The sequence below is a fragment of the Eptatretus burgeri genome, chromosome 10, assembly GCF_056783735.1.
Source record: "Eptatretus burgeri isolate ZD-2024b chromosome 10, Ebu_testis_v1, whole genome shotgun sequence".
NCBI lineage: Eukaryota > Metazoa > Chordata > Myxini > Myxiniformes > Myxinidae > Eptatretus > Eptatretus burgeri.
The window spans coordinates 57,490,254-57,516,162 of NC_140970.1; the positions used below are offsets into that span (position 1 = coordinate 57,490,254).

At 42.4% G+C, this 25,909-nt stretch overlaps 1 long non-coding RNA gene and 1 pseudogene across 1 annotated transcript in view; one reads left to right on the plus strand and one right to left on the minus strand.

The window, feature by feature from the left end:
• Positions 1-495: 495 nt before the first annotated feature.
• Positions 496-25,909, minus strand: part of LOC147018640 (uncharacterized) — a 33,273-nt gene continuing 7,859 nt past the window's right edge. The window contains exons 2-4 of the long non-coding RNA XR_015062476.1: positions 6,556-6,597; positions 3,283-3,331; positions 496-561 (exon numbers count right to left, since the gene is read on the minus strand). This is a non-coding gene — a long non-coding RNA (uncharacterized LOC147018640). The remainder of the gene's footprint in view (positions 562-3,282; positions 3,332-6,555; positions 6,598-25,909) is intronic.
• Positions 13,323-21,312, plus strand: LOC147018641 (uncharacterized; annotated as a pseudogene).

The following is a 25,909-nucleotide window of genomic DNA, read 5'->3' on the forward strand; positions in this document are numbered from 1 at the left end:
TATATATATATATATATATATATATATATATATATATATATATATATATATATATATATATATATATAGTTTTGGCCCAGTCTTTCAATTATAAAAAAAAACTCCAATCAATTATTTCGCCAAAACTCGACTGAATTCACCCCATCATACACCCAACCTGTCCACCCAATTTCATCCGAATCCGTCCATAACTTTTTGAGATATCCTGCTCACAGATGGATAGACAAAGAGATAAACAGACGGGTGAAAACATAACTTCCGTCCATCTTCGGTGGTGGAGGTAACAATGTTTTCCAAATCATCTTACAAATCAAAAGTGCATTTGTTGCACATGCACTCAAGTGATATCAGCTTAAGTGTGCAGTGAGCAGATAGTGTACCAATTAAGCCTCAAAACGAGGAAAGGCAAATGATATAAGTTTACACATGCAATATTACACAGGCACAAACAACAGAACAATGTCAACATAGAACAATGAATAAAGGGAAACTCACCTGCTTCAAAAAACTCTGTAACCATGAAGCACCGATCTTCAGAGATTGTTATGCCAAGCACTTGAACTATGTGGGGATAGAAGAGGGAAAATAAGATAATAAGCATTGGAAAGATCATTCCGAAATTATCTTTACCCGCTTTGCCTTGAATTAATCCTGGTGTTGGCTTAATGGTTAAGGTGGCTGGCTGAAGATTTTAGGGTCTTGAGTTTGAGCCCCTTGTTGTGCCGTTGAAACAACACCAGATGGGTTGACTCAGCCTGTCGTCCTTCCGAGGTCAGCAAAATGAGTACCAGCTTACTGGTAGCAGGGGCACTGCATCAGCGGCACAGCCATACTTCCAGAAAATTATCCAACGAGCAGTCACAGGCTGCATTTGAAACAACAAGCCTTTATCCTTGTTTCAGGAATGTTGTTCCACAATGAAAGTTTTCATATTTCACAATTCTCAAGTTACAGAGAATCTTGATCAATAAGAATCACAAGTAGCGGTACATTGAAAGTACACCGCCCCCATGCCAAATAAATAAATAGCAATTCCTCCAGTGTGCGACATCGCCAGGGTGCCTTTGTTGCCCGGCGATGCCACCTTGCAGCACATGTCATCGAAATTGGGAGGGAGCAGTGTACAATAATTGATTGATTCATTGCATAAATAAAATAACTAATCAGAACATAATTAATTTCTTCATCAATTAGCATACCTAAACCACCACTGTTTCATCCAAATCTGTAACTTTTTGAAAATGAAGCAATTCATGGATTAATTGATTCATCAATAAATCAAAAAATACCCTTTATAGCCAAATCACTTGTTCACTGCCATGTCCAAATATCAGTTTCCAAGCTCAAAGAGTTCCTGAGATATTACCCAGATGAGAAAAAAAAAGTAATAAATAAATCTATCATAATTAAGTATTTAATCAATTAATTGATTAATCAAAAAATTTAAAATACCCTTTTTTTGCTAAAGCACATCTTCACTTTTGTCAACAAAATTCAGCTTTGTAGCTCAAAGGATGGCTGAGATATCGCCCGGACAAACAAATAAACAACCAGCGGTACATTCAAAGTACACCGCCCTCATGCCAAATGAATAAATGACAAATCCTTCAGCACGCAACATCGCCTTGCAGCACATGGAGTCAGAATTGGGAGGGAGAGGTGTACAATAATTGATTGATTAATGGCATAATTAAAATAAATAAATAATTATCAAAAAATAATTTCTCAATCAATTGCCGAATAGCATACCCAAACCACCACTGTTTCATCCGAATCTGTAACTCTTTTGAAAATTAAGTAATTCATCGAAAAATGAATGATTAATCGATAAATCAAAAATACCCTTTATAGCCAAATCACTTGGTCACTGTCGTGTCCAAATATCAGCTTCCGAACTCAAAAGGTGCCCAAGATATTGCCCAGATGAGAAAGAAAAATAAACAAACAATTAATAAATCGATAATAATTAAGTAATTAATCAATTAATTGATTAATCCAAAATAAAAAAATACCATTTTTTTGCGAAAGCACATCTTCACTTTTGTCCCCAAATGTCAGCTTCCTAGATTAAAGAATGAATGAGATATCGCCCAAACAAACAAACAACCAAACAAGAAAACGGAGTGAAAACTGAGTACTGTACTCCCTTCGGCGCCCGGCGATGGCGTTATGCATCGCCTGGATGTGGAATTAGGAAGGAGCGGTGTACAATAAACTGACCCTTTCATTTTCGAGAAGGCCCTCAAATAAACTCGAATATTTTAGAGAGTATGGTGATGACAAAATGACAAACCTCAAAATGACTGCTTTCATGTTAAATTAACTAAGAGTGAAGATCACTAGATGAGGGCTGGCAGGACATATGAGAGGGATGCACAGTTCCCTTTGAGCTGTCTCACCAGGGTTCAAATCTTGACTAAGCTATAAACTGCTACCCTGGAATTTGGCATGCATGATGTTGCATCAATGTGTGCATCATCCATCGGAAGGACATCAAGCCAGAGGATCAGTCTACTTGCACTGGCAGTTCGTGGACGTTAAAGACCCCACAGCATCAAGCCAGAGGACCCCCACAGCAAGAGTAGTCACTGCCACCATGAACTAATTCAAAATTCCTGCCGTCTTCGTCCATCAGGTCTGAGCAGCTGGTTTGTGAAAGACTTGGGCCAAAAACTTTCCCAAGTTGATCCCACAAGATGATCAGAATGATTGGAGCTGTTAAATAAATTGTCGTGGTGGTGGTACCTCATGATGGATAACATATCAATAAGTGGTGGATAATTAATTAACTATTTACAGAAGTCCTCATGCAAATATCCATCAAGTTGTATATTGATACAGGTGAGTAAACCGTACATTTAAATTAGTCTTTCACGAACAGGAGAGTTAAGATCGTTATCGCAGGCATTTGCAATTTGTTCAGGGAGCCGGTGAAAAGTCACTTCACATATCACATCATGGGATCTATATCTACCAACTAGTGCTTGCAGATGGGACACTCGGCTTAACGTGAATGCAAGAGACACCACACTTTGTAATGTAACGTTCAGCCAGCGAAGGACTAATCTGATATTTTATAGTCGAGTTGGGAAACGATCCCATGTGAGAAAGCGTAATCCTGTCGGAGGAATAATTTTACAAGAATATGACAAGGAAATGTGATCAAATTGATGGAACATATGGGGTTTGAATCTGGGATTCCAGCACTATGAATAGTGTGTCACATGGGAATGTCAAAAAGACAATTCCAAATGGATTATTTGGAATGAAATGCACACTTACCAATATTTGGATGACTTAAGGAAGCCAGCAAACGAGCTTCTCTCACAAGCTGCAATCAAACAGCACAGAAATGTATCAGCAACAGGGCAAACATCTTCCCTCCTTTATTTGTGAGGAGAATTCACACATTTGTTCCACAACTTCATTACATTGGCATTTAATACAGTCTGGCACCCCACCTGATATCCAAACTCTCTGCTTACGGCATCCAAAGCCTTCTCCTCTCACGGATCAATGATTTCCTCCATTCCTGTGTTTAGAGTGTAGCTCTTAACCGGATCCTCTCATCTATCCCTGTCGCGGCTGCAGTTTCCCAAGGCAGTGTCTTCGGCCCAATCTTGTTCGTCATCTTCATCAACCATTTCCTGATTCCACAGAAAATCCTGTCTATCTCTTTGCTGACTCCATCCTCTGCCGTATCATTCCTGATTCTTCAAACAGGCGAGGAGCATCCTCTTCCCTCTTGACAGACCTCGATAGAATCAGGACCTGGGTCAACAATTGGAATATTTCTTTCGACCCCGACAAATCTAACACACTCGCCATGTCTCTCTGAAAGGACTGTCTTGTAAACCCTCCCATCTACTTCCTCAACAAATCACCCGAAGAGTTAAAATCACTCAAAATTTTGGGCCTATCCATCAGCCATGAACTTTCTTGGGCAGACTATATTTCCAAGATGGCCTCCAAAGCCAGCCACTGATTGGACATCCTTTTTGTGCAAAGTCTTTCATTGACCAATCTGAAACTTTTATAACCTTCAAGGTGTTCATTCACAGCTTAATAGAGTATTGCTCTCCCCTTTGTGCTGATGCCCCTGCCTCATACCTTCTCCTTCTTTAATCCATGGAAAGGAAGGCCCTCAAAACCATTGGGATGTCCTGCGACGAAGCTGAGTGTCTCGGCTTGTTACTCTCACATCTCAGACAGGTTGGTGGCCTCTCTGCAATCTACCACCTCCTTTTTGGTCTTGCCTCCTCTACCCTCTCTTTGCTCTGTCCCTTCGAGGTTTCTGCATGGTGCACAATCTCCCAGTAACCCTCTCCTTGTGAAAGTCCCAAAATCCATGCTCACTGCTCACCTCCACTCATTTGTTCCTCTTTTCCCTTGCCTGTGAAGCCAACTTCCCCAATATTTTCAGTCCCATTCTTCCCTCTCGAGTTTCAAGACAGCTGTTTATCCCTCCCTACCTCAAGTCACCCCTCCTCCATACTCATGATCTCTTCTACCCCAAATAACCCCATTCCCAAGCACTCCTTTTCCAGGTTATTGTGATTTGTCCTCTTCTCCTTCACCTGTTTTCATTTGTGAGTTCTTGGTTGGTTGGTTTCTTCCTTTCTCGTTTCAACCCCACTTTCCCCTTCCTCTTCATGCTGTGTGGAATCTTCATTCAGCTTATGTGCGGCAGGTTCAACCCCACGTGTCCTTCTGCCCCACCCCTTGATCTCACGCTCACTTCTATTCTGCTGTTGGTGTTTTGCCATTTCATGTTGTTCTCTTCCATCCTGATCTAGCTCTTGCACGAGCCTCAATCATGTACACACAAAAATAACTACATGCCAGTCACAGGGAGTTTCACAGGTGCTGAACATTATTTTTCAGCAAATACACTCCAACACAGGGTTTAATTCAGAAAAAATAATTGATCCAAAAATTATTTGTAAAATAGAACAACGTTCTTTTAATTAATCTGAAGGTCACAGAGGAGAGGAGCTTGCACGTACATCACATACATGACAAAGACATTCATAAACATCAATGTCTTTCATATGAATTACAAGGACATTTACACACGATGTACACACATTTATTACATGGGAGTCAAACATGGATTTTGAGCATCAGGAGCCAGTAGTTCAGTTTCACATGCTCGACAGACCAAGGAAACAATGTACATGAAAATCTACCACATATAAATAGTCAGTCTTTATACGTTGTTAAAATCTTTGTCGTGCCATATCGAGATATCTGGCTGGATTGACGGCTCATTGTGGTTGAGGATTTTCTCCTGCCTGACTTCAGTATTCCTTGTGGGAGGTGAATCCACTCATTACACAAATGAGAACTACCACCTCCTTTGGCCAGGGGGGGTTATGTTATTATCTTTATGATTATTAACACTATAGCAGAGTACCCACCCTACGGATGATCTTGTTCTAAACGTTCTTCCAACAGATGCCTATATTTGGGAGGTGTATAGGTAACACACTGCTGCTTTGATCCCTCTCAAGAAAAAAATAAAATACCTGTGTTGCGTGCATGAATCAAAAACATGTGTACTGCTTCTGTGCATATAAAATACATCGTGGTGACATAGCTTGGATATTTCCAATTAAACCCCCACCCTATCTACCCAAAGGAAGAAAATATGAAGATGGGAGAATTTTTTTTCAAAACTTGATGGAATACAACAAAACTTCCCCAGGCACAACTTCAAGTTGCCCTCATTAATCTCAGAGTGTTTCAGATTCCAAGGACAAATCCCTTCAGAGGAGTGCATGATACATACATACACACAAACGACATGTCTCAGTTCCTGTATAATACAGATTATTATTCTCATCTTCTTGTGGGGTCAGCATGGGAAACTTTTTTGGCTGAAGTCTTTCACGAACTGACTGACCACAGCTGACGTTCGGCTTGATGTGCAAAGATTTGCGGTTTCACCAGGGTGCAAGCGATAACCCACCTAATCTTCACAAAAAAGGACTCTGGTACCTTAAATACCCAACTAACGTGAGCAGACGCCCATCTTAAAGTCCATCCGAAAGATGGCGCACTTTCAAATGAAACACCTGCCTGAAAATCACCAATATAGTCGGGTCGATGATCAGTAGGCCCAATCTTGTTCCTCATTTTCATCAATCATCGTTCTGATTCCCTGGAAAATCCTACCTCACTCATTGCTGACGATTACACCCTCTGCCATATCATTTCTAATCCTTCAGACAGACAAGCAACAGCCTCTTCCCTCTCTGCAGACGAATAGGAACCCCACATATACAATTCTGTGCGTTACCTCTGTAGCATCCTGTCGGACGTGTTGTTCCTGGATACATGTAAAATCCCACCTGTATGTGTACGTTTTTCCAAGTAATCATTCTGTGGGATACTGAAGGGAAAGCTTCTTCACAATGAGGATAATGTTAGTGTAGATACTGTGTGAAAAATTCCCACCCACATATATCGATCATGAACGGGATGGCTAGAGTCTCATGACATCCTGATTTAATCACAAACACGTGTTCATCATGCTCATTCACACAAACTCACTGTGCTCCATTGATATTTGAATTTCGGAATCTTCACAGCAACCTGAAAGAAAGAAAGAAATCCAAATGGAAATGTGAAAGCCCAAATAATATTGTTATAACTCATGATTGCATGATAGGAGAACACAGAGACAGAGAGAGAGAGAGAGAGAGAGAGAGAGAGAGAGAGAGAGAGAGAGAGAGAGAGAGAGAGAGAGAGAGAGAGAGAGAGAGAGAGAGAGAGAGGGGGAGAGAGAGGGGAGAGAGAGAGAGAGAGAGAGAGAGAGAGAGAGAGAGAGAGAGAGAGAGAGAGAGAGAGAGAGAGAGAGAGAGAGAGAGAGAGAGAGAGAGAGAGAGAGAGAGAGAGAGAGAGAGAGAGAGACAGAAAGTGAGAGAGAGAGACAGAAAGTGAGAGAGAGACAGAAAGTGAGAGAGAGACAGAAAGTGAGAGAGACAGAAAGAGAGAGACAGACAGAAAGAGAGAGAGAGAGACAGAAAGTGAGAGAGAGACAGAAAGTGAGAGAGAGACAGAAAGTGAGAGAGACAGAAAGTGAGAGAGAGAGAGACAGAGAGAATTTGAAACCTCATTTATTACATTCAGACACACACAGTGTAATACATATATAAATAATACAGAATTCAACAGAAAAAAAAACCTCACAGTTTAAAGAAAATTATAAAGTAATTACAAATTCTTAATTCTTCACAAAACACAAAACATTTGTGATGCACCATTTTCTCTCAAAAAGTTTAACATTTTGATTGCTCAAAAAGAAATCAAATCCAACCAAAGTTGTGTTGAGACAAAGCTATAAAAAACAGAGATAACATCTGATCCGTGACGATTGTCGATTTTAATCTCCCTAGATTTGTAGATTGCATATTTTGCAATAGCACCCAGAAAATTAAAAAGAACACCCACATCTCTACAAATAGGTTTAAAGGGTACACCAAAAATAAACATGTGTAAACTAAAGGAAAAGGATAATTGGTGAAAAAGATGATCAAGCAGAAGAAAAAGAAAAGTTAGTCGACAACACTTCACGTAAGCATGAAACAAGTCTTCCTCCTGATCACAGAAAGGACATATTTCTGTCAGCGAATTATTAATATAGTGAACGAATGTGTTGTGTACATATATATGGGTAAGTATGTAACGGATTACACCATGTATGGGTAAAGTATACATATTAAGCCAAAGTGGAGTACAGGGAGAACCTGGCCCTTACCGCTCTGACCACAACGCTATTCATGCTCTTCCAGAATGGGATACGTTTCTCTTGTCGAAGAAGATCACAAATTCATTTAGTTCCAAGATGAAAGGAAGGGATACGTTCAATCTCCAACCGAAAAGAAGAAGAAAGGAGTACTTTGATCTCGGGAAAGCTTAACCGGAAATCCTCAATGACACCAACACCTTCCCAGTCATTATTTGACTGTTTACATTTCCGGATAACTACACGCACCACTTGGTCCACAAGTCGGACAGATCTAGAACCAATTGCAGATGCTACCACACCAACAGGTTTCCACTGAACCCCAGATATGTCTCTCAAGTCACACACCATATTCATTCCTCCTTGGATGAAATTTTGAATCATGGCATGACTGTGAGGAATACCAGGGAAAAGTATTGAAAAAATGGGTTCTTGAAGGAACAACCTGCAATTATATGCCTCAAGCAGCCGATGGACATCAAACTTTTTCCAAATGTCCATCAAACTACGATAGAACGAAGAAAGAGAAACAAAGTTTATGTGCTCGAGATCCATCAAAAAAAGATTCCGATCATTTCTCAGTTTACCAGCTTGTTGCAGGAGAAAAAATGCATATGGTCGCCAGGTTAGTTGTTCAGTGAACAGCAGTTTCAGCAGAGACTGCAATCGAAAGGCCACAATCTGACCAAAGATGTTGATAACACCTTGGAACCTTAATTCCGAAGATAGTACAGTATCTCAGGTTGTAGCCAACGAGTGCATGCCCCAAAGTGCGTGGCCGTACGTGCCAAAAAAAAAAGACGAAGAATTGTGACGTCAACCGTGATGTCATAGCACCGTGTACTGTCATTGGTTTGGTAAATAAATGGCCATAACGTGGGAACCACTTGTCCGATTAATATCACACCTTGAAAAGGCACATCCACAGGGCCCCAGCAATATACCTGGCAAGTTTAAATTAGATCGGATCAGTGGTTGTCGAGAAACGGCGGTCACAGACACACAGACACACAGACACACAGACACACAGACACACAGGCACACAGACACAGAGATTGCTGGAATTATCGATAGTGTTTGAATTAGATCGGACCAACCGTATCATAAATGGCCATTACTTGGGAAACACTTGGGAAACAGCTGAAAATGATGAAGAAGAACTATATCAAACCTTGAAAAGGCACATACTCAGGTCCCCAGCGTCAATTGTGATGTCATATCAAACGAAGAAGAAGAAGAATTGTGCCGTCAATCATGATGTCATAGCACCGTGTCCAGTCATTGGTTTGGTAAATAAATGGCCATAACTTGGGAACCACTTGTCCGATTAATATCAAACCTTGAAAAGGCACATACTCAGGTCCCCAGCGTCAATTGTGATGTCATATCAAACGAAGAAGAAGAAGAATTGTGACGCCAATCGTGATGTCATAGCACCGTGTCCAGTCATTGGTTTGGTAAATAAATGGCCATAACTTGGGAACCACTTGTCCGATTAATATCAAACCTTGAAAAAGCACATCCACAGGGCCCCAGCAATATACCTGGCAAGTTTCAATTAGATCGGACCAGTGGTTGTCGAGAAACAGTGGTCGCAGACAAACACACAGACACACAGACACACACACAGAGATTGCTAGAATTATAGATAGAAGGTATCCAGTCCAAAATAAATTTAACAGCATTCGCTGAATAGCCATAATTACTTGATTTGATGGCTGCAGAACAGTGATTCTGTGCCACAATTTTGTTGCAATCAAATTATTGATGACAAGAGTACGACCTTAATATGAAAGGGACTTCAACGGTCCTTCCCATGTTTTCAGTCTGTACTTGATTTATTCCAAAACTCCTTCCCAATTTTTCATCTCCATCTCATGATTGCCAAGGTACACTCCAAGATATTTAAATCCATCCGTTCTCCAGACCAAGTTCTGTGGGAGTAATGGTGGTAATGCACAAGAGAGGTCACTTTTTCCGCACCATAATGCTGTACTTTTATTCCAATTTATCCCACCAGAGGAAGCAGCAGAGAAATTTCTCAGGAAACACTGTAAAGTAGAGACATCGTTTGTACTTTTAATGAAAACACAGACATCATCAGCATACGCCATCTGCACAAATCTTGCTCCTTCTACACTTCTCATTCCCAGAGGTATTTGCTGTCTAATTGAGAGCAGGAGTGGCTCAAGAGCAATTACATATAAAAGACCAGAAAGAGAACAACCTTGCCGGATATCCCGTTGAAACGGAAAGGGAGAAAATAACCTGTTATTAACTTTCAACATACAATGAGTATTGGTAAACAGGAGTTTTACACAAGAGATGAAAGTTTCACCAAAACCCATTCCCTTCAAAACAGAAAAAAGGTATTTGTGATCAACACGAGCAAAGGGCTTAGCTCGATCAAGAAACCGAAATCCAAAATCATCACACAGGTGCTTATTGCACGAAATAATATCTCTTACCAAAAATATATTGTCATGGATAGATGTTCCAGACACACAATAAGTTTGGTGTGGATGTATAACAGAACTGATAACAGTTTTCATGCGATTTGCAAGTACTTTAGAGAGAATTTTATAATCAGCACACAGTAAAGATACCGGTCGCCAGTTCTCCACCAGCTGAGGGTTCCCAGATTTTGGCAGTAAACATACGACCACTCTTCTGCAGGACACCGGAAGTTCTCAATCACGTATGCTTTCATCAAGAAAGTCATATAAATCAGGTCCCACAATGTTCCAAAAAGTCTTCTAGAATTCCCCTGGCAAGCCATATATTCCAGAGGCTTTTCCATCTTTCAGGCTCCTCACAGCTGCTTCAAGTTCATCTGTCGAAATTGGGGAGTCAAGCACGCGTTGCTCACCCCCCTTGACATTCGGGAGCCCAGCAATTAATTATTGCCTTACCTCAATGTCCACGCTCTGAGGAGAATACAAGTTAGAAAAGAAATCCCTCAGTGTACGCCTGATCGCTTGCTGAGAGGTTACCAGGGACCCATTGGGAGTGAGTAAACTGTGAATTTGTTGTGACATTTTAAGAGAGGTCTCTAATTTAAAGAAGTCCTTGTTTGGCATCTCCAATGTTAAATAGCTCATTCACATTCTTACCAAGGTACCTATTGATTGTTTCCGTACCATCTCTTCCAGCAATGCTTTCTTAGACCATATTAATTGGTCACGTGTCTTTCCCATCCTGATCATTGTTCTGTTCTCGGAATACTATTTCCCGTTTTAACCGGTCAATTGATATTGACTGCCTTTTGGTGCTGTATAAACTGTATTGTTGGCAAAAAGGTTTTATTTGGGTTTTTGCAATATCCCACCCACAACCGGAAACGATCAAAATCAGATCAAGAAGAATGAATTTTCTCCTACACGACTTGAAAGGCATCATTGAAACCCTTGTCTTGTAAGAGACTTGTATTGAGAGACCAATAAACACTGCCACAGGGTGGAAAGGGTAATTTGAAAGACACTGAGATTAGGCTGTGGTCAGCAAACCCAGTCGGCACAATTTGAGTCGAAGACACAACATTTAACATGAGCTTATTTACGTAAAACCTGTCAAGTCTTGCCATTGACATAATGCCATCATTACATCTGCACCAGGTGCAACAGCGCAAAAGTGGATGTTGCGACCTCCACACATCCTTAAACCGGTAATTTTTAATGGTGTCTTCCAACACTTTGTGGAGGCAAAATGCAGTTCATGGCCATTCCTATCAATTGAAGGACAAATTGGACAGTTAAAATCTCCCACAATACAAATAAAAGCAGTTGCATCCAAAGTTTTTCGAGTCCCAATGTGGAAAAGAAGATTTTCCTCTCCATGGGATCACTTGGTGCATATACTTTTAGGACAACAATCTTTTAAGTGATGTAAAGAAACTCCACTGATCGGTGGCATAACTCCATATTTGAGACTAATTGTTCATTTTGTGATGAAAGCACCAAATTTTGCATAGGCATAGTCCAATACATTCAGAACAAATTTGGATATTGGACCACTGCTAATTTCCATTCTGAAAGCCATGATAGCCATTTTACAATATGGCTGCCAGCAGAATCATTTCTTACCACATGCGCAACATTGAAGGGGACCCAGTAAGCATACTCATCGTACATTTACCCTGAAATGGATCTCCTTTACTCAAATATGATATGCTGAGTGGGCAGTACCATTCAGTATTGAAATAAATGATCACGTCTGGAATTACATACAAAAAAGCCAGCTTTGGAATTAAATTATAAAACAATAAATATAATACTTATAAAATAATAATATAATATAAACTACAAAGGCACTCGGTAGAGTGCATACCTCTACCACACAATGTCTTATCCACGAGAACATATCAGACCCAATAAATTTTTGAAATATATGGCGATATATCGTTTTTGGCCCAATCTCTCAATGGGCATGAATCACTTTTTAAATTAAATAATTCTTGTATCTGGATCCACATTTGTATCTTCACCAAAATTGAAACAATTTGTTCTTGACACATACCCAACCTGTCCACCAAGTTTCAACCAAATCCGTCCAAAACTTTTTGAGATATCATGCTATATATCGATTTAGTCCAATCTCTCAATGGTGAAGAATTGCTTTTAAAATTTGAGTCTGTGGATCTGGATCTTCACCAAAATCGAATCAGTTTGTCCTTGTCACACACCCAACCTGTCCTCCACATTTCATCCGAATCCATCCACAACTTTATGAGATATCCTGTACGCAGACAAACACACAGACAGGGGTGAAAACATAACCTCCTTCCAGATTCAGCTGGTGGAGGTAAAAATAATAATAAATGCAAAAATAATATCTTTCCTGGGCTGCATTCCACGCAAGCAGTCAGACCCAACGAGGTCATGTTTTCACCAATGGAGCCCTGCTTCTGCTCTTCTCTGACAGTACCCACGCAGTGGCGATAAGACACTCAATGAACATAATTAGGAATGCTGTTGATCATCTCAATGTTGGTCAGACACCAGTAATCACCCTTTATCAACTCCTCTATGCCATTGCAAAACTGATTCAGTGGAAGTGGCCAGAGGAGTATGGAGAAGACCAGTTCTTCACAATGTTTGATGGTCTCCACATACAAATGATTGCTTTGAAGACCCTTGGTGACTGGTTGCATGGAAGTGGCTAGGTTCAAGCACGAGTACAAACAGACATTACAACAATGGCCACTGCTGACTCTTACTGAAAAGCATCAAACGTTACTCGTACAAGGTGTGCACACAAAGTAACAGCTGTTGCCCTGTACATCCTGTAGCGTTGTGCTTCCAAGCACCACAGAGCTACGAGTGATGGAGTTCCACTTGAATTCAAGCAATGGCAGGAGCAAAAGGAAGAGAGCTGTCCCAAATTCCAGTACTGGTCAACTGTCATGGCGATGGAACTGCCTCTGCTGGCCTATGTACATTCCTTGCGAGAAACAGATTTCAGTGCGTGCCTTGATAGCTTGACGGAATTCACACCATGGTTTTCGCTCTAAGGTTGCTCGGTTGATTGAGGACTTTGAGGATGCGCAAGAAAAAAAATTGGAAGATGACTGGAGATGTGGCACCATGACCAAACACCAAGTATACAAGCAGCCTTCAAGAAAGATGTCAATTTGCTCGTCAGCGTGATTGAAGATCTTGGCAACCCCTTTGAAGAGGAGAACATTGACTTGATTGTTTTGGACACCAAAGAGATTGCAGACCACAAAATAGTGGAGACCGTTCGAAGTACCTACAACATTGGTCAAGAATAATTCAGGGCCTTCACAAAATAGTGTCTTGTCGAAAGGACAAAGTCAGTCCAGAGCAACAAAATGAAGTTATTCAATAGCTCCAGTGCCAAGATCATCAGCAAAGGGGAGCTGCAGTGGACGTTGTTTAAGAGTGACATGGAGCGCTTCTCACGATTGTAAATTGCTTGCCAGACAAGGGATGAGAACCTTGACGAGTTTTTTTTTCGACATGAGAATAGAGTGTGACCCCCAGCACTTTCAGATGGAGGAATATTGCACTTTGGTACCAAAAGTGATCTTATCACATACCTGAAGGACATCTCTGAGGGCCAGTCTGAGGCTCCTATGACAACCTGTGTCATACTTGATGGAGCAGCAATTGTTCACATGCTGAAACCCACTCCCGCGAAGATGTTCGATAAATACACCCTTCAGGTGTTCATCCCATATGTCCTCCTCCAACTACGAAGGGCATCTCTCCTGGACTTTGTGTGGGACCAGTATGTGAGTGACTCGCTGAAAGATACAGCAAGAGCCAAGCATGGAAAGGGAGTGCATAGTCATGTTGCTGTGATTACAGCAATACCTCAAAACTGGCCAAACTTCTTACGTGAAGCCAGCAACAAGGCAGAAATGTATACTTTCCTGTCCAAGGTCCTAATTCAATTGCCTGTTGAAGATGGTAAGGAACTTGTCATCACTGATGGGTTCCAGGCACTCACCAAAGGAGAATTGCAGAATCTCAACATGATTGCCCCTTGTAGCCACGAAGAGGCAGATACGCGGATGCTATTGCATGCCATAACCATTGCCCAGCACGGTCACCACCAGATACTTATTCGCACTGTTGACAATGATGTTGTGGTTTTGGCTGTGCTTGTGACACAGCAACTGTCAGCTGAGGATGAACTGTGGGGAGCCTTTGGAACCGGTAACAGTTTACGCTACCTGGTTGCCTGCCTCAGGCCAGAGAAAGCACGTGCCCTTCACATGTTCCACACACTGACTGGGTGTGACACGGCATCGAGATTTGCTGGACATGGAACGAAGACAGCATGGGAAACATGGAAGTCTCTGCTGGAGTTTACTGATGCATTGCTGACACTGGCATGCCCACCATGTGATATCCCAGAAAGACACTATGCAGTCTATCAAGTGGTTTGTCATACCTTTTTATGACCAAACTTGCAAATGCACAGAAGTGGACAAGGGAAGAAATAAATTGTTCACAAGGAAGAACTCTGTATAGCAAATCCCACCGACACTTGCAACACTGGAACAGCATGTGAAGAGAACAACCTATCAGGGTGGTCATGTGTGAGGACAGACATTGCTCGCAAACCCTGTATTTCCTTCACCTACCTGCTGAGGCTGGATCAAAGCAGATGGACTCTATGAGCAAAAACAGGTCAATACTTTCAGAAGTGTGCAGATCATGCTATGAACTGATCTCCTGCAGTTGCAAGAAAGGTTGCACTAAGACCTGCAAGTGCAAGAAAGCATTGCTTCCATGCACTCCACTGTGCTCCTGCGAGGGAGACTCTTCACGCCGTCAATGCTGTTTTTATTTGTACGATATGTTTATGTATGTATGTTTATCGTGAAGTATCCTCTTGAAATCTTGATGGTGCTTTGTTTTCACTCATTTTTTAAATATAAAATTTATATCATTTATTGAATATTTATTTCAATTTAATACTGTTATCTTACAAGGAGACCAGAATACACAACTTTGATTGGAGATTAGTGATATATAGGGCACCTGAGTCAAGTCGGTAGATAAAATGAGAGTGATTTTTGGCGGTCATTTTGGAAATGCCAACATGGCTGTCAGGGTGATAATCTGCAGCAGCCCAACATCCAGATTTATTCCCAAGGTATTTGTCTACAAGACAGTGTACTAAATTTCGTGCTTTTATCACAAAATTAACAATTGGTTTGCAATGCCGTATATAACATGGAGAGACAATCTCACCATTTTGTTGCATTTTCTTTCATTTATTATTGCCTTACATTGTAATAAAACGTATTTTTCACTTTAACTTGTATGTAAACAAGCCGGTAGGCAGACATGGGTAGTCGGCCGTTGCTAGGCAATGGAGGGGTCCATAGCAACGGTTCTTTCTCACACCTAACTAGGACATACCATGAACCTACCATACCAGTTTCATGTATGTCTGACTCATAGTCTCTGAGATATAACGAACTTCGTTTTTTATTGTTTTCGACCAGGGTTCATTCAATGTCAGTCTTCTCCAACAGTTTTCATAGGATCTGGCTGGAAAAGTTTGACAATATGGCTGAATGTACTATACTGCCCACATTCGCTCGTGGCCCGATTTTTGATTTTCGAAAAAATAAATTTTTTATGATTTTTCAAAAATTTCAAAGTCCCATTGCTAGGCAACGGTGGTGTCCATAGCAACGGTTCTCATTTGCACACAACTCGGTCATGGTATGAACCTACCAACCAAGTTTCATCGAAATCGCCGTTGTATTAACGGAGCACTGGACCGAACAGAGGGACAGACAAATATATCGACGCAAATACTGATAATAAGGGTAGAACAAATTTCAAAAAAAAATTTTGTGAAAAAAAAAAATTTTTTTTGGAAAAAAAAAAAATTTTTCGACGAGATCGACTACCCAATAATATTTGTGGTGCTGAAAACATGGAAACAGCAGCTTGGGGATGGCCAAAGTGTTCCATGCCAGTAACCACTGGCAGCCATTTTACAAAATGTTTGCTTGCTGGCAGTTTCTTGAATGCCGATCTGCAATGGCCCAATATCCAGATTTCTTCCTAATATATCAAGCTAGATATGTACCAAATTTGGCGCTTTTATCACAAAATGAACAATAGGTTAGCTATGCTGCCGCACTATGATATCAAATGCCCTTTATACATTTGTTTGAAGGAACCTGATGAGCACACAACCTGTGACTTAGGCAGACGGCAACGCCGGCTCGAGGTGTAGGAAACCCGCTTAACCACCACGGCCCCTTGAATAGTTTCGCCCAATCAGCTACCTGAGTATTCATAACATGGGTTTCTTGTAATAAAATAATGTCAGCTTTTGCTTTCTCGATTGCTTCAAGGGTTTGTACTTTCCGTAAAGTGGAACGACCTCCATTTATATTCAGAGATATAATGTCCAATTTCATTATTGAATATTTTTTGGAATGAAGTCACTTTCCTCATTTAGTTCCTTGTTTGACTTGGTAACAGCTTTCCTTAAGCGCTCAAATTCAGGTCTTCGAGGTCCTTCCCTTGCAGCAAAGGCTTCGCAGCTGAAATAAAGGCCAGAATATTGGGGAAATGATCTTTGATTCGCACGTTGCGTTGTCTAAAGGTTTCTTTCAGAAACCTAACAATATTTCCTTCAGCCACTTCAGTGCTCATCTTCCTCTTGAGATGCACTCAAAGCTTCTCGCAAAGGAAAAGGAAGGTCATCAGCCATTACATCTGGTTCATCGTGGTCAGTTGATTGTGCTCCAGCAGCTAGCTTTGCTGCTGTGCTACCTACTCGGTCATCGTTTACTTTAGCCTCCTCATCCTCATTCTCCTCAAGCGGGAGGGTGGAGAACACAATTAATATCACCATCAGTGATTAATTTGCCTTTGCAGGTTTGATATCTGCTTTCAGAAATCTCTGTTTTCTTCGTGAGCAGGTGGAATTATCTCAGCACTACTCTCACCACTTTGCTCAAGCAGGTGGAATTATCTCAGCCCTACTCTCACCACTTTGCTCACTATTAACATCATTGGGACTATTTTCTGCTTGCACCACTTGAACACCTTGCTGCCCTTATCCTCCTTTTCTGGATTTAAAAAGGACCTTTTCAAAGGCTTCTGTAAACCTATGTCCTCAATCATTCCCTCTGCAGGCTGTGACTCCTCTTCTGTGTCGTTTACACAACCCACAGGTACATCGACCGACTCATCGTTGACACAATTAACCGCTATACTTGTTATCCCATTGTTTATACTCTGCCTATGAACTTCATCAGCACCCTTCTTTACTGTACCCTGGCGTTCCAGCACAGACTCCTGCTCCACACGTGACTCGTTTTCAACGTTCTGTGTCAGTCCTTAGGCTATTCTGAAAAAAAAAATTCGTCGCCGAGTCTGGCATCGTGACATATTAGGTTTCTTGGTCTTATTTTGTAGGTTTGTACAGTACAAAAAATATTAGACTGGGGAACCTTCTCAAAAAGTGTCCAAACTATGAGAAAAATGGCATTTTCCAAAATGGCCGCCATCAATTTTCACGAAATTCATTTTCAAATTATCTCAACTTCTAAACCTGCTAGAAATAAAATTTAGGTATCTAAACTTAGGTTTTTGGTGTCAAGGAATCCAATTAACTACATTTGCTCATTTGTTTATGAAAAAAAATCAAAATGGCCACCATTTTAGTGACAAACACATATTTTGCGACACATACGAGGCGTGTTCAAAAAGTATCCAACCTTAATTTTTCGTGCGTAAACAAATGAAGCTAGGGAGGCGTGGTTTGGTGCACGTATGTAGGCGATCCTAATCCATATGCGTGAATATTTTCCCAACCTGCAGAAGCTGTCAGTCGCCGACAGACCGCCGATGAGTGAGGACGTGTAAGTGAGCGCCGTCGGATTTTCGTTTTTGACAAAATGACGGATCACCGTGGTCTCATCGCCAGTGATCACTGTGTTGAAGAAGTTGGGATCGCTGTTCACAGTCTCCAGCATGTCCTGTGCGATCTCCAAACGGAGTTGCTTCTGCTCAATCGTTAGCAGCTTTGGCACGAACTTCGCTGAGATTCTCCTTAAGCCCAAATCCTCAGTCACAATGGAATGAACGGATCCAATGCTGACGCCCGCCTCGTCTGCAAGTTCTCTGATCGTGATTGGACGATCCTGCATCAGCAGGGTCCTCACTTGGTCAATGACGATCTCATTTCGGGATGTTGAGGGCCTACCAGAACGTGCTTCTCTTTCCACTGATGTGCGACCATCTTTGAAGCGGTTGTACCACTCTTTTATCTGTGTGGTGCCCATTGCTTCGTTCCCGAAGGCCTGTTGAATCTTGTGGATCGTTTCCACTTGGGAATCGCCAAGCTTTACACAAAATTTGATGCAGTAGTGTTGTTCAAGTTTTTCCGTCATTTTTTTCAAAAACGAAAATCCGACAGCGCTCACTTACACTTCCTCACTCATCGGCGGTCTGTCAGCGACTGACAGCTTCTGCAGGTGGGAAAATATTCACGCATACGGATTAGGATCGCCTACATACGTGCACCAAACCATGCCTCCCTAGCTTCATTTGTTTACGCACGAAAAATTAAGGTTGGATACTTTTTGAACACACCTCGTATGTCAATCCAAAGCGATTTTCAAAGATAGTGTGTAAATATATTATATTTTATATACTATTTTGATATTAGCAGGTATGGTGAACATAAGATGGGATGAGTGTGTCTGCCATGGGTACAGTTCTGCACCAGAGAAGGAACAAACATTCACAGAAGGAGCCTGGACAAAACTATGTGATTCTGCAAAGCGATGAAAAGACCATGTGTATGATCAACTACATCCGTACATTGAAGGAACTCATCCATTAGCAGTCAAAGTATGCAGTATCATCCGTCACCAGCATTGCTACAAGTCATACACATTAGAGAAGGGGATTGCAATAGTCGAAAGGAAAAGAGCTGCCGATGCGACTATCACAGATGATGGCCAAGGATGCTCGCCGCAAAAAAAGACTCACACGCTCTTCTGCACCCCATACAGACTTAGATAAATGCATTATTTCTCAACAACAATTCATGAAAGACACACAAGATCGTCGCAAACTACACCCAGCAAAACCATTCACACTTCAGACTACAGTAGAGAAGTTGAGAGAAGCTGCCCAAACAAAAGGAGACACGCAGATTCTGTATCAGTTAGGTGGTGGTGCACGTGGTGGCGATGATGCGATTGCTGATGATGTTCTAAAGCATGACTCCTGTTATAACAAGTACATCAAAGTTGTCAGGAGTCAAGTGACGAATCCGATGACAAGTGGTTCTGGTGAAGCTACTGAAGCATTTCATGACATTGTTTCATTGATACAGAAGAATGTAGTTGAAGATGTGGTCGTGTGGGACATGGGTACAGTGCGCAGTTTGTACGCTGCATCTCTCAATAAACACCAAGTTGATTCAGATCAACATCCAAACTTGATCAAACACCTTAAGGAAAAGCTAGTGAAGCACTTCAGAGACCAACTGGTTTTCCATAACCAGCCCCAGAAGAATGCGCCACAACTTCTCTTCAATTCTAGGCTTGATGTCGGAAAATTAGTGCACGATTTCCGAGCAGTGACAACGGTGTTACAAGAAGAACAATTCGAGAAAGAAATCACTTCATCAACAAGTGATGTCCCAACACACATGCACAATGCCTTCATGCTTGCTTTGCAAATTCATCGTGAACTAAAGAATGTGGCGAAAACAAAATGGCCACCAACACCAGACGACTGTACACGTGCCAAAGCAAAGTCCATGACGCCACCTGTACTCTTTAATATGATATCCTGGATCTTGTCCGGTCGTGCCGAATATACAGAGTACACTGATGTTGATGAAACCCATGAGCCAAAAGTCATGTCCATATGCCAGGACATTCTGTATGCTGCTAGGAATGGCCGTGCGCTAACTCCAAAACATGTGGCTCTCGCAATGGCAATCCGCAGTCACTGGTAGAACAGACCTTGTAACTATGCTCAATGGCTATGGCCACACAGTTTCTTCAACTAAACTGCAGGAGATAGAAACAGCTATTGGTGAACTTCGTCAGTAAGATGGAAAAGAGAAACTACCTGCGAATATTGTAAAAAATGTCCCAGTGTCTTTTGTATTTGACAACAATGACTTCAGTGAAGAGACACCTTCCGGTCACGGCACAACTCATTGTACCAACGGAATCATCTTGCAAGCCAGAGTTCTCACGGCCAAGTCTGAACCAAAGAGCCAAAGTCAAAATAGCACAGGGGTTGAGAGGCCTACACACATGAAAAAAAACCAAGGTCCTTATCATTTGTTGAGAGGGCCATACTGATTACCCATGTGCACCTCGATGTGGGCCAGACCGTGTCGTTGATGCAGCTACCATTGTTACAACTGCCACCATGTCGCTTGACGGGACACATGACTTGGATATGGCATGGCTGTGAGTACGTCTTCAACCAGACTTGTCGACCCCTGACGAGATATATCATCAGGTATGTAACTAGATCATACATTTCAAGTTTGAAACAAAGTCCTCAATAATATCGTCTTAATAATGTACACTCGTTATGTCCATTGTGTAACGTAGCATCCCATATATGTAGATTTCCTGTGTTTCTTTCTGTTAAATGGTAGTACCTGGCTGGAGCCACACCAACCAGATGTTACAGAGCAGTGATGATGTTTGTCAACCTCACAATGTTGGGTACATGCCGGTCATCAGAGTCGCCCAATGACCTGGCCACTGTTCTGACAGTCCTCTCTAATGCCATGGACGTGGTTGACACAGTGGACTATACGTATGAGACATCTACTGGGGACGGACAACCGTCTGTGATTGTGACCGTTGACCAGGCTGTGTATGCCAGAGCAGTAGAGGTAAGCAACAATCCACACCTGAAAGATGACCTTCACCAGATAGTTCTATGACTCGGAGCATTCCATACCGGTCTGAAACACATGGATGTCATTGGCTGTCGCTATGGAAGTGCTGGACTGCGTGATATCCTTGTAGAATCTGGCGTTGTTGTTGAAGGCAGCATTTATCAAGTGCTGAGTGGTAGACACTACAATCGAGGCATCAAAGCATTGAAGACAGTGTATGAAGCTATGTGGCGTCTTCAATGGGAGGCCTATTTGAGGTGGTGGAATGACGAGGATTTACCAGAATCCCCTGAACTTCAGTTGTCGGTGTCACAGTTCTGGGCAGAACTGTCACTAGTATCAGTTGAGGATCTGATTTCATCGGCAGATTTCTCCAATCTGAAGGAAGAATTTGATCGCTTCACAGAGTCATGTGGTCCAAATGCCCAGTTCTGGTCCGAGTTCATTGACATGGTCAGACTTCTCCTGTGCTTCCTTCGTTCAACCAGGACAGGCAACTGGCTTATACATCTGGAATGCCTGCAAGAAATGTTGCCATGGATGGTAGCCTATGACCGCACTAACTACAGCCGCTACCTGCCAGTGTACATACTGAAGATGAAATGCCTGCCAGAAACGCATCCAGATGCCTACTAAGAATTCCGAGCTGGAAACTTTGCAGTTCAGCGCAAATAAGGCAATGCATTCAGCAGAATTGTCCATGACCAGACGATAGAAGTTACGATCAACAGAGACACAAAGACCAGTGGAGGTTTGATAGGAAAAACCCTATGTCACGAAAGCGTCAACCAATGGATATGGACTGCGGCTGACAAGGCACAGTTCTACCAATGTAGTAAGGATTTGAGTGGTATGAGTAGAGCTGGAGTTGAGACGCACATAGATGGCTCAACAGCCTGAGTCAAGCATGATGAAGAGGTTGTACAAAAAGTGATGGCAACTGTTAAAAATCTAGTAGACCCCTTCACTCCCAGGAGGTGATCACCCATGTTGCCTCGGGAAAACATGCAACACCTGGAATCGAGACAGATCTCCTGACTGCAGGACAAGTGGGACTGCAGGAAGTTCATACATTTGCTAATGATCGACTTAACCCAGATAGTGATGTAGACCTCCACGATCCTCTGCCTAAGATAAAACTGAGAACATTTGCATCATTCACTCAGAAAACCAAGAAGGTCACAAAGAAAGATTATCACCAAGAAACAACAGCCGTCTTCGCACAGCTGTATGATTGTGGACAGAGAGGTAAAGTGAACCGTGATGAATTGTTGTCATATGAACTGACGAGTATTCCCAGATGTCTGGCAGACCCAGACGGTGCCAAGCTAAGTGCAGTAAAAGCAGATCTGCTGCACATACTGAGAGATGAAGCAGAAACTGTACCACTCCCTCTGCCACCCAACACAACACACATAGTACACGCTATGGCTGTACTGCAGTCATTGGATCCAAAGAACACATACGATCATCTGGCACTGCAGGTTTTCAAGTTGCTGCTTAAAGGAACAGGGAATGCAGCCATTGTTCACTAGGTTGTGCTACATATCCATTGGTCTCCATAAAGCATGCCGAGCATGTACAGAGAGATGACGTCGTAGGTGTACTCCACTACACCATCAAGTCTGGGAACCAACCAGTCCCCAAGCAGTATAAGAAAGTTCTACGATGTGGACCCTACAAGGAGGAGCTCCTCACGTTCCTGCTGAAGACGTGGACAGATGATGGAAATGGTGAATTTGTTACACTGCTAGCCAACAGAACAGTGTACATTACATCGGGCAAGACATGCATCCGCTTAGAAATGAAAGGAGAAAACATGATAATGTTTTCATCATCATGAAAAAAACGATGTTGACCTTTTTGTGACCTTGACCTTTGATCCGATCGCTCCCAAAATCTAATGGATTTGTCCTTTCATGATGCCAAACAAATCCAAAACAATTAAAGCCTCTGCGTTTTGTTTTTTTTGCGCTAAGTTGTCCACAACGCTTTCCAATATAAATGTGAATTTGTGTGACCCCCTTGACCTTTGACCCCCAACCGCTGCTTTGGGTGACAAAAGTACTATACCATGTGTCATATTAGAGGATGGGGAATTTAATTTTGAACATTTTGGAGTTAATTTTCTGTAAATAAAAACAAAATTGACAATTTAATCGCGAAAAAACGATTTTGACCTTTTTGTGACCTTGACCTTAACCTTTGATCCGATCGCTCCCAAAATCGAATAGATTTGTCCTCTCGTGATGCCAAACACATCCACAAAATTTCATGACAATCTGCGAAGTGGTTTTTGTGTAATGTTGTCCACAACGCTTCCCAATCAAAAACTCCATTTTGGTGACCCCCTTGACCTTTGACTTCCACAGACTAACTAGGGTTGCAAACACTATACCATACACTATATCAGTGGATCGGGATTTGAATACTGAACATTTTGGACTTAATTTGATGTAAATCGGAACAAAATTGACACTTTAATCGCAAAAAAACGATTTTGACCTTTTGTGACCTTGACCTTGACCTTTGATCCGATCGCTCCCAAAAGCTTCGCCTGGTGTCCTTGAGTAACTGCACATCATCTCTGAAAATTTCATGCAAATCAGTCCAGCCGTTTTTGCGCAATGTTATCCGCACACATATTTACCAATAAATAAATACACAGGGGTCAATACAATACCTTCGTCAAACGAAGTTTGCGAAGGTAATCACTGAGATGAAATTCAAAGTGCAAACGTGATGTGACAAAGGCTAAAATAGATGAACTACATCATCATCAGGATTGTCGGTATTTTGCATTCTATGCTTCCTTGACAGGTATATAGCCTCGGAAGACAAATAATTTGCTAAAAGACACTCATTTTTGCATCGCTAAGAGATACTAAAACCGAAGATAAAACACAATGTGTAAAAACAAGGCCTAGCCCTCGAAGTACATGTGATAAGATCATAAAAAGGGGGGCCAGCCTTGGGCACTCAATAAAAATGTGGAACATATTGTTGCGGATCCAGGGGTGGGGGGTGCTCGGACGGTGGCGTCAATCACTGTCCGCAACCAGAGTTGGGTTTTCGCATCCGACTCTCGACAGTCAAATGTTACCGATTCGGCGCCACCATCACCACCGCCGTCTCTAGGGTTTTAACGCCGGCTGGTTCGGCACAATTCTCGGGTTACACGTCTCGAACCACGATACCAAAATACACCTGTACCTTGCCACCTGTTCCCCCAGCTGGGGGAATAGACCCTGGTTACAGACTGGTTTTGTCAAAGACCGAGCGGAGTTTACCAGTCTGTAACCATTTTCATTTTTATCTCCAAATCGAGCGAATCGTTCCTCGACGCGGCACAAATTAATTCAAAGTGGCAACTTCATATGAATGAGCCAGATTTATTGGGGACACATTGGGGAAACACGACACAAGCAAAACATTAACGACAATGTTATAATCAATCTATAACCCGTTATTAACTAGGGAGCTACGGATTATGGGTTTCGAAGGGAACTCTAACGAGATAAGCTTTAAACGACATGCAGACAAGACATGGACAGCATGCAGGCAAGACAGAGTACTTGGTGATGTTTCATGGACGAGAGGAAAGTATCAAAAGCATGAATGTGGCTCGTGACAAGCCAATTTCAATGGATTCGAGCACCCAGCTCGAACACGCCACGTGGAAAAATAGAGGCGTCGTCCATTTGTCGCAGACCTCACGCACGCACTCTCCCGCATTCAGACCCCGCGAGGTCGACTGCACCAGAGCGAAAGATCCACGGTGGTATGCTCAAGCTGGCTTTTCACAAGGTCCAGCATACAAGTCCAGGCCTGCCCTGTTCACCAGACAAGGCCAAATCGAGGTTCCGGGCTCCGGCAGTGTGTGTGGGTCCATGGGATTCCAAGACGTCGTCGAGCCATGAGGTGAGTAGGGACAGTCAGAGGCTCTGTCGTTAGACGCAGGTTGAACCTGTCGATGACCTCCTCTTGAAGCCGACTCCAGACTCACACAGCAGCCAGGTCCTCTCGAAGCAGATTGCAGCCCAACCCTCAGGTTCAGTTCCTCCCTCGGCAGATTCGTCGCTCAGGTTCAGCTCCTCCTACTGCCGATCGCACACTCGACCTCTGGCAGATCCTCTCCCAGCCGATGGTAGACAGACCTCATTCAGTCCCTTCCTTGCCTTTCTTTCGGCTCGCTCTTCACAAAAAGTTGATCGCAAATACCTTCATGCAGTTTTTCCTACTGCCGATGGCAGACTCGACCTCAACGCTCTCGTGGCAGATCCACACTGCCTTTCCTTCGTTCGCTCGCCTCCAAGCCCACTCGCTCCTCCCCTCAGTTTCACTTCCTTCTCCAGGCCACTCCCTCTCAGCCGACTGGGCGGGGCCGCGACCGGAGAGGGGAAGGAAGGAAGAAGAAGCTCTTGGTACATCACCACTGCACAAACAAATAACAGCCTATGACACCTCCCGACACACATGTAACGTCAAATTACCGAACAACCTAGCTAAACATGTATTTAATGGGGGATTTGAGCTAATCCTATATTTAGTAATACACTAAGGGCCATTTCCACAACAATATTTTCAGTAACACCACAGAAAGGGCACAATTCCACGTTATTAGAGCATATGCGATGAGACAAAACATTCAAGGGTAAAATGTAGTGCACCAGCCACTACTGCAAGTCTCCAGAACGCTTGGCAATGGGCGTCTTATGCATAACAAGCCATTGGATTGCAGTGGAAGGAGTAACCCGGAGCATGCTCTTC